Source organism: Salvelinus sp. IW2-2015, unplaced genomic scaffold (assembly GCF_002910315.2).
Source record: "Salvelinus sp. IW2-2015 unplaced genomic scaffold, ASM291031v2 Un_scaffold1921, whole genome shotgun sequence".
Lineage (NCBI taxonomy): Eukaryota > Metazoa > Chordata > Actinopteri > Salmoniformes > Salmonidae > Salvelinus > Salvelinus sp. IW2-2015.
The window spans coordinates 68,195-77,626 of NW_019943279.1; the positions used below are offsets into that span (position 1 = coordinate 68,195).

General features: G+C 45.0%; 1 long non-coding RNA gene across 1 annotated transcript in view; it reads right to left on the minus strand.

Annotated features, from left to right (window-relative positions):
• Positions 1 to 2,714: 2,714 nt before the first annotated feature.
• LOC139024823 (uncharacterized) overlaps positions 2,715 to 9,432 on the minus strand; it is a 55,939-nt gene continuing 49,221 nt past the window's right edge. Inside the window, exon 3 of the long non-coding RNA XR_011476186.1 lies at positions 2,715 to 2,855. This is a non-coding gene — a long non-coding RNA (uncharacterized lncRNA). The remainder of the gene's footprint in view (positions 2,856 to 9,432) is intronic.

The window sequence follows — 9,432 nt, forward strand, 5'->3', positions numbered from 1 at the left end:
TGAAGAGCATGCATTTAGTTTGACTTGTATTTAAGAGCAGTTGGAGGCCACGGAAGGAGAGTTGTATGGCATAGAAGCTCGTTTGGAGGGTTGTTAACACAGTGTCCAAAGAAGGGCCAGAAGTACACAGAATGGTGTCGTCTGCGTAGATGTGGATCAGACTCACCAGCAGCAAGAGTGCCAGTAGTTAAGACAGATAGCTCGGTGCATTCAACATGTCAATTCCTCTCATAAATAAAAGTAGTGATGAAGTCAATCTCTCCTCCACTTTCAGCCAGGAGAGATTGACATGCATATTATTAATATTAGCTCTCTGTCTACATCCAAGGGCCAACCATGCTGCCCTGTTCTGAGCCAATTGCAATTTTCCTAAGTCCTTTTTTATGGCACCTGACCACACGACTGAACAGTAGTCAAGGTGCGACAAAACTAGCGCCTGTAGGACCTGCCTTGTTGATAGTGTTGTTAAGGCAGAGCATCGCTTTATTATAGACAGACTTCTCCCCATCTCAGCTACTACTGTATCAATATGTTTTGACCATGACAGTTTACAATCTAGTTTTACTCCAAGCAGTTTAGTCATCTCAACTTGCTCAATTTCCACATTATTTATTACAAGATTTAGTTGAGGTTTAGGGTTTAGTGAATGATTTGTCCCAAATACAATGCTTTTAGTTTTAGAAATATTTAGGGCTAACTTATTCCTTGCTACCCACTCCATAACTAACTGCAGCTCTGTGTTGAGTGTTGCAGTCATTTCAGTCGCTGTAGTAGCTGACGTGTATAGTGTTGAGTCATCCGCATACATAGACAGCAAGGGGCCTAAACAGCTACCCTGGGGAATTCCTGCTCCTACTTGGATTATGTTGGAGAGGCTTCCACTAAAGAACACCCTCTGTGTTCTGTTAGACAGGTAAGTCTTTATCCACATTATATCAGGGGGAGTAAAGCCATAACACATCAGTTTTTCCAGCAGCTGACTATGATCGATAATGTCAAAAGCCACACTGATGTCTAACAAGACAGCCCCAACAACCATTTTATCATCAGTTTCTCTCAGCCAATCATCAGTCATTTGTGTAAGTGCTGTGCTTGTTGAGTGTCCTTCCCTATAGGCGTGCTGAAAGTCTGTTGTCAATTTGTTTACTGTAAAATAACATTGTATCTGGTCAAACTTTACTAAGGGTTGGTAACAGGCTGATTGGTCGGCTATTTGAGCCAGTAAAGGGGGCTTTACTATTCTTGGGTAGCGGAATGACTTTAGCTTCCCTCCAGGCCTGAGGGCACACACTTTCTAGTTGGCTTAAATTGAAGATGTGGCAAATAGGAGTGGCAATATCATCTGCTATTATCCTCAGTAATTTTCCATCCAGATTGTCAGACCCCGGTGGCTTGTCATTGCTGATAGACAAAAAAAAAAACTCCTCCACAATGACTTTATGAAATTCCAAAGTACAATTCTTGTCTTTCATAATTTGATCCGATAGACTTGGATGTGGTGTCAGCGTTTGTTGCTGGCATGTCATCCCTAAGGTTTCTTATCTTGCCAATGAAAAAGTCATTAAAGTAGTTGGCAATGTCAGTGGGCTTTGTGATGAATGAGCCATCTGATTCAATGAATGAAAGTTAGCTTTTTTACCCAAAATTTAATTTAAGGTGCCCCAAAGCTTTTTACTGTTTTTCTTCATATAATTTCTTTGTTTCATAGTGTAGTTTATTTTTATTTAGTTTAGTCACATGATTTCTTAATTTGCAGCATGTTTGCCAATCAGTTGGGCTGCCAGACTTAATTGCCATACCTTTTGCCTCATCCCCAACAAATGTGTATTCCTCAGTCAATCGCAAGGGGATTCAACCGTTTTTACAGTTAACTGGGGTTTTAATGGGGACGGCTATTAGTAACTGGGAGGTAAGTAGTATCATAATGTCAATAGAGGGAGTGGCAGAGAGAGCGCGAGGTAGAGAGAGCCACGAGTAGAGAGAGAGAGAGGTAGAGAAGGAGAGGTGAGAGAGTAGAGAGAGTAGAGAGAAGAGGAGGTAGAGAGAGGTAGGAGAGAGGTAGAGGAGAGAGAGGAGAGCGTGAGAGATAGAGAGAGAGAGACGAGAGAAAGGAGAGAGGTAGAGAGAGAGAGAGAGAGAAAGGAAGAGGTAGAGAGAGAGAGAGGTAAAGATGAGAGAGGAGAGAGAGAGAGAGGTAAAGGAGAGGAGGAGAGAGAGAGAGAGACGAGAGAGGTAAAGGGAGAGGAGGAGAGAGGTTAAAGAGAGAGAGAGAGTAAAAGAGAGAAGAAAGAGAGAAGTAAAGAGAGAGACGGTAAGAGAGAGAGGTAAGAGAGAGGAGAGGTAAAGAGAGAGAGAGACGGTAAAGAAGAGAGAGAGGTAAAGAGAGATGAGAGAGGAAAGGGAGAGAGAGAGGTAAAGAGAGAGGAGAGAGGTAAAGAGAGAAGAGAGAGGTAAAAGAGAGAGAGAGGTAAAGAGAGGAAGAGTAAAGAGAGAGGAGAGGTAAAGAGGAGAGAGAGAGGTAAAGAGAGAGGAGAAGTCAGATGAACTATTCTAATCGACTGCAGAAGCCAGTAAGATGCTTCAGAACAAGTATGGTGAGTGTGTGTATGTACTTTACTTACCAATCGGTTGGTGCGTATGCGCGTGTGTGTGTACAACTACTAACCTCAGCGTGTAATGCCCGCGTGGAGGCAGGTGGGACATGTTCCAGCGGCTGGTACAGTGATGGTGGTGGGTCCATTCAGGGGTGTAGGCCCGGCTCACAGCCATAGGACAGCAGGGTACCAGGGGGGAGCCTCGGTTCCCTGAGTCTGGTCACCACTCCCCATGCTGTACAGCCGCGGCTGTTGGACATCCTGGAGACACAGGGTGTGTTCGGTTCATATTAGCAGTTGATTTGATAGGAGACAGGTATGCGTCTCTGCGATGGAAGACCACCGGTAACCAGAATTCTCATGAACGGAAGGGATTTGTATTTCTTGTGCTGTTTCACAGTCTCAACGGAAATATGTTGAGACTGCAGCATTCACACTAGAAACAAGGGATTAGTTTAGCTGAATGTCTGCTGTCACCTGAAATGTCTCAGAGGACTCCTTCTCTCCTGTTTATATCTCTATAGTCTTGGTCATAACAGAAAGGACTGGTGGCTAAACTGAAGAAGAGAGGAAGGGGACTGTGAACAGGAGTTACAGCACTATAAGCCACTCAAAGACGGCGTGAGAATGAACCCCAGAGCCTAGCAGTTCACTGAATCCACTCTCCAATACTTCATCTGTGGTGCTGCCCGTTACTGTTACTGTGTGTTGTTGGCGTGTGAGTGAGACAGAGAGGACAGAGAGTGAGGTGTGTGTTCCCACTTCTGCAGCACAGTAAAAGGAAGGGAACATTACTTCTCTGAATGTGTGTGTGAGTGAGACAGAGAGTGAGAGTGTGTGTTCCCGCTTCCCAGCACAGTAAAAGGAAGGGAACATTACTTCTCTGAATGTGTGCCAGTACCTTCCCACTGCGCCGACCACACACACCTGCCTCACTAAAACACGGTGAGAAAAGTGATATTCTACCACCTACACTAATGAAAACCATTCCAACGGTAAACTAGCATCCCAGACATTGACGGGGTAAATTTTCAGGACTAACAACAGCTTGGACTTGGTCTCAGTGATTTGACGGGTTATATGTGGCAGGACAAGCTGACATTTACACAGTTTAAACCAGGGAGACGGACATTGTGTCAAGTACAGCCGCAGGCACCTCTTTGAAGTCAATATAGAATAGAGTCTAAACAATATTCCTTCCAGAATGACTATCTTCAGTCGGAGAGAGCGAGATAACGAGAGAGAGACTTTTGTTTCCATTCTGTCTGAGTTTCTCTGTTGTAATCACAGGCCGAGCTGTTTAGGTATCTTTCTGCCCTGGCTGGCACAAATAGACGGTGTGTGTGTGTGTGTGTGTGTGTGTGTGTGTGTGTGTTGCTCCTCCATGTTCCATCTTACTCTCTTATCTCCAGGGGGAAATGTAGCTGCCACCAGAAGATTAGGCACACACACTTTATAGTCTATATCATTTTTATTTGAGTCATTTAGCAGACGCTCTGATCCAGAGCCACTTACAGGAGCAATTCAAGCTAAGTGCCTCGCTCAAGGGCACAGACTTCACCTAGTCGGCTCGGGGATTCGAACCGGTTACTGGCCCAACGCTCTCAAAACGCGCGGCTACGTGCCGCCTGTTTCCCTCCTCTTATGACAATTGACTGATTAATCGTCCGATCTTTAAGAGTCTTCATAATGTGGTCTGGTGGATGATTAGCTGATGACCAAACGTTGCAGGCCAGCGGGACACAAACCGCCTCGGGACGAGCTAAGCAGAGGACCGCGTGTCGGCGCTCGATTGCGTCTGAGAGGTCAACAGAGAGGTCAACAGAGAGGTCAACAAGAAGCTGCAGCAATAAATCATATTAGTTGAAGAGGCCTACGACTGGCTTAGACTTGGCAGCTACAGCTTTACTACATAACCTCACACCATCAAATTATTTTCTTGCCAAAACTTGACGTGTTGCCAAAGGGGACTGACTGTAACGAATAACAATTTCTAGTCTGCCAAACGGAATGAGGATTTTACTACAGTAAACAAACAACCTTGAGAAGTCAGATGATTTTTGGAGAAGCATGGCACTAGAAGTAGTATTATCCCAGTAGAAAACGACTCTTGTCCTCGTTGCTTTAACAAGGCGTTGAAAGCACTGCACTAGACCTAATAGACCTCCGCTATAACATCATCAGTATGAAACTAGTACATTATCACCACTGGCTGGCTAGAATTCATTAAGTCTCTAGTACATTATCACCACTGGCTGGCTAGAATTCATTAAGTCTAGCGTCTCTAGTACATTATCACCACTGGCTGGCTAGAATTCATTAAGTCTAGTGTCTCTAGTACATTATCACCACTGGCTGGCTAGAATTCATTAAGTCATCTAAAGTCTAGTGTCTCTAGTAAGGTATAAACTGGCTGGGCTAACATTTCATATAAGCTCTAGTGTTCTAGACATTATCACGCACTTGGCATGGCATAGAATATCAGATTAAGTCTCATGTGTCTCTAGTACATTATCACCTACCTGGGGCTGGCTAGAATTAACATTTAAGTCTTAGTGTCTTAGCTCGACATTATTCACCACTAGGCTGGCTAGAATTCATTACGTTAGTGTTCTCTAGTAGCATTATCACACTGGCTGGCTAGATTCATTAAGTCTAGTGTCTCTAGTAACATTATACACATTCGGCTGGCTAGAATTAACATTCACAGTGCTAGTGTCTCTAGTACATTATCACACTGGCTGGCTAGAATTCATTAAGTCTAGTGTCTCCTAGTACATTATCACCACTGGCTGGCTAGATTCATTAAGTCTAGTGTCTCTAGTACATTATCACCACTGGCTGGCTAGAATTCATTAAGTCTAGCGTCTCTAGTACATTTATCACCACTGGTGATAGATTACATTAAAGTCTCTAGTACAAGACATTTAGATAGCCTGAATCATTCTGAATAGAGAGAGACGGAGAGAGAACAGAGAGTTGAGGAGAGAGCGTGAAAGAGGGGGAGAGAGTTGTGAGAGAGACCCTCTCCCACTCCGACCTCTTGCCATCTCTCCGCTAGCAACCACCACTTCAGTATCATTATCACGGCCTGTATCCGTGTTGACGCTTACATCTACTATACAGGTAAGAGAACGACTCGTTACACTGCTTAGCGATAATCCGGTATGTGGCGAACTCCTCAAAGCTATTAAAGGTACATAGAGTGTAGAGGAACGTTAGCCTGCTTAGCTGATAATCAGGCAAGATAAATAGTGTAGACGGAACGTTAGCACTGCTTAGGCTGATAATGCAGGGGATATAATCAGTGTTACGGACGGAACGGGTTAGCCTTTGCTCTAGCTGATAATCAGGGGTAAAGAGTCTAGGTCAGAGAACGCTTATATGCCATGCGCATTAGCGCTGATATAGTCACGATGGGTAAAGAGTTGTTTAGACGACGGATTACAGGGCGCTGCTAGCTGATAATCAGGGTATTAATATGTGTAGGACTGGAACGTCGCGAGCGAACTCCTGCTTAGCCTGACTAATTTGCAGTTTGGTAGAACGCTTGTAGGTAGGAACGATCTAGCAACTACTTGGGAAAGACATTCCTGCTAGTCAGCCTGAGATCGAATTACAGCTGGTTAGAAGATGTGGATATGTATCGGAACCTCCTAGCCAGCCGTCTTAGCTGATTAATCCAGGCGTAAAATAGTGTAGGTAGGAAACGTTCTAGCGCTGCATTAAGGCTGATTAATGAACGGGTACATTAGATGAATAGTGGTAGGGTACTTGATTACCGCTCTACGCTGTATCTCGACTCTAGTACTGCATCACTTTCTTAGGATAAATAAGTAAGATAGGTAGAATAGTGCAGGGCTCAAAAGTTAGCGGCTGTTAGCTGATAATCGGGTATAAAGAGTAGTCTAGGAAATGGGATTACCACGTTAGCCTTCTGCTTAGCATGATATCCAGAGAGTAAGGAAGTGATAGGTACGGAATCGTTAGCCTGCTTCTGCTTGATATATATCAGCTTAGGTAAAGAGTGTAGGACGGTAAGCGTCTAGGCCGTTACTGCGTGCTGGATGGCTAAATCAGGTGTAGAGTTAAGTCTGTCGAATAATTTAGTAGAGCAGGATGTTTCGCCTGCATTAGGGACTGATTAATTCAGGGTAAATTACGAGTGTAAGAGTAGGAGTTCAAGTTACGTCTACGCACTTATGCTTTTATGACTTGATAATCAGGGTACAAGAGTGTACAGGCTAGGCAACGTTAGCCGACCCATCTGCTTTAGTTCTGATTAACTAGGTGTATTAAAGGGAAGTGTAGGTAGGAACGTTCCTGCTCTCAGTCTGTTATGCATCAAGCGGTTAACAGAATGTGGTAGGAATACGGAACGTTAGCATAGCTTAGCTGATAATCACGGGTAAGAGTGTAGCGAACGGTAAGTCGTATTAGCGGCTGCTCTTGCTGATAATCAGGGGTATTAATGATGTGTATGCGCAGCGGAAGGATAGCTCTTCTGGCTTAGCTGACTCCATTGTTTGCTTTAGCTCATTTAAAGCAGTCGCTACAATTCCACTTTTTGACTTAATGAATATGTATCCCAGTGACTCTTAAAGAATATAACTTATAAATGCCTCATGACCTAGAATTCACTGTCAGAACTTGAGGAAATAGCTTGTTTGCTCTCAATGTTGTAGAGGCAATGGTAGAATGTAAGAAAACATTCACCTATAATTAGTCCGATATCAGGGGTTAAACTATATATCTTGTTTTATATATTAATAACGGACTCGGTTCCAGTGTCTTCTGCCTTGTCATCATAGTCTGTCTGTATAGCCACGCAATTTGAGTGGTGGGTTAAATTTCTCTCTCGACGCCCATCACCCGTCAGTATTTACTGAAACTACGCGTGCCGGCAGAAGTAACACTATGTTCTACTTGTTTTCAAAAACCGCTGATTGCGGCGCCTTTAAGAATCACGTTTGGTTTCATCAGTGAAGCAGTCTATAATATAACCACGAGGTGTGGTCTGATGGGACAGAGAATCAAACTAAAAAGAGAGCATTCATGTTGGGTTCCAGATGGAACGGTCCTAAGTGGGGAGAGAGATCGAGAGAGTTTGGGCGGGGGCGGGAGGTGCGTTAAAATCTCTCTCAGCCTGATTTGGTGTGTCTCCTGTCACCAAAATGAAATGAGCTGGAAAGAGAAAGAAAGAGGGAAGAGAGAAGGGCAGGAGAACAGAGACAAGAAAGAAGAGAGAGAGACGAGAGTGGACAGGGGACTGGGAGGGTCTTAGTCTGGCTCCGGTAAGATTGAAATTGGCTAAGGAATTATCCCGTAAACAAGCTGCCTTGGACCCCGGCACACTCAGCACGCACGACATTATTGGAATGGGTAAATGCTGTGTCGCTCTCTTGAGGGAAGGCTAACGCGCGGACAACTAGGACACACTTGCAGAGAGAAGAGATGGGGAGTCCAAGTGAGAGAGGAGAGTCGAGAGATCGGGGGAGTCGAAGAGAGAAATTTATAGGGAGCGAGAGAATGGGGGGGAGAGACGAGAGAGGGAGAGATAGGGGAGTGAGAGAGTGGAAGGTTGGGGGAGAGACAGAGAGAGATGAGGATATTTAAGACCTAAAGACTGGCGGTTAGGGAGGACGAATAACCCTCTCTACCCAACCTGGGTTGGTAAATATGCTTCTTGGTTTCTTGGTGGTTAGTCTTTTGGTTTTGTGATTTACATGTTGGTGGTTTGTCACGAAGGGTTGGATGGTGGTGTGGGAGGTGCGGATTGGTGTTGTCGTGTTCCATGACGCCTTTCTACAGCTTTGTTAATTTATTCGGGTCTCTTAAATAACAGAGATAGGGCAAGAGGATTTGAGATCAAGTCGCGTACTTATCCAGACCAACTAGTCAGAATGTAAGCGTTAAACTCATTACATGGAGATGAGGCTTACACCGACTGAAAGACCGAACATATCAGTAGCGGGAGTATAAGAGGCTAATCAGTAGGCGGCTGGCGGAGGTAGTTGGCTCTATTGTTGACTAGTTGAAGCGAGGCTTGAAGGGGGGTTGCGCATCTTATGGCGGGCGGGACAGTAAGATGCTGTGAGCGACGGGGTTTGGCTCTAATCTTGGACAGTAATAGAACGAGGCCTGAGGAGGTTGGCTCTATTGCCCAGTAAAAGAGCGCTGGAAAAGGGGGTTGGCTCTACTTGAAGTAAGAGGTCTGAGTTCGGGGTTTGGCCTCTATTGCTGCGACAGTAAGAAAACGGAGGTCTGAGGAGGTATTGAACATCTTATTTCGACAGTTAGTAGAGGTCCCTGTGACAACATACTTTGAGAGGGCATGCCGTTGACGGGTCTAGGATTAGGGAGACGAAGTAAAGGAGAGGTCTGGATGGGGCGTTGGGTTCTAATGACAGGTAGAGGCCATGAGGGGGTTGGTGCGCTTCGCTAATTAGACAGTTTTAGAAGGAGGCTGGAGGGGTTTGGCTCTATTGACAAGAGTAGTAGAGAGCGAGGCTGAGGAGCGTGATGTCTATCGCCCCAGTAAGAGAGCGCGTCACAACGGCCATCTTCAGGCACCAAAGGGTTGGTTCTAATTGACGAGTCAATAGATTGGGCTCGATGTGGGGTTGGCTTCTCATTGTACAAGTAGAGAGACATGAGGGGGGTGTAGGCAACTCCGTATTGACAGACGTACAGAGGCTGAGTGGGGTTGTGGTCTGCTATTGACAGTATTGGAAGAAAAACTGAGGTTTGGTTCTATTGACAGTGAAGAGAGCTAGTCTTCCGTTCCCTGGGCTCTTGAGGGGGGTTGGTTCTATTGACAGTAAGAGGCTGGTTAGAG